Genomic DNA, 482 nt, shown 5'->3' with positions numbered 1-482 from the left:
CCCCCTTCCATCTTCCTCTCACTATTGCAGACCCATGAGACCTCCATTTCCCAGAACATCTGGGCAAAAATCAAGTCCAGCTCATGCTTCTCTGGGGAAAAAAAGAAAAGTGCTTTTTCCAGTTCCTAGCTTCAGACCAGCTTCACATCAAAGACTCTTGTAATTTCTCAGACATAACCACAGGTATTTTAAATTTACTGAATCTTCTAATGATAGTTTTCTTTACCAGTAGTTGCCACATTTCCAAAAACTTAAATTTCACTGTTATGACTTTAAAATAATTCACATTTTGGAATGTGATGCAAAAAGAGAGAGAAGAGAGGAAGTCAATCCTCACGGAAGGACTGAAGCTTACCAGATAATGACTCCATCGTGTTATTGTGCTTAGTTATTCAATCTCCACAACAGGGCGATCAACTGGCTATTGTTATACTAGAGGCCCCAGTGCACGGATTCGTTCACATTGAAAGGAAATGGCGGGG

This window comes from Myotis brandtii, unplaced genomic scaffold, assembly GCF_000412655.1.
Source record: "Myotis brandtii unplaced genomic scaffold, ASM41265v1 scaffold485, whole genome shotgun sequence".
In the NCBI taxonomy this organism is placed as follows: domain Eukaryota; kingdom Metazoa; phylum Chordata; class Mammalia; order Chiroptera; family Vespertilionidae; genus Myotis; species Myotis brandtii.
Note: the sequence above shows the minus strand (reverse complement) of the source record.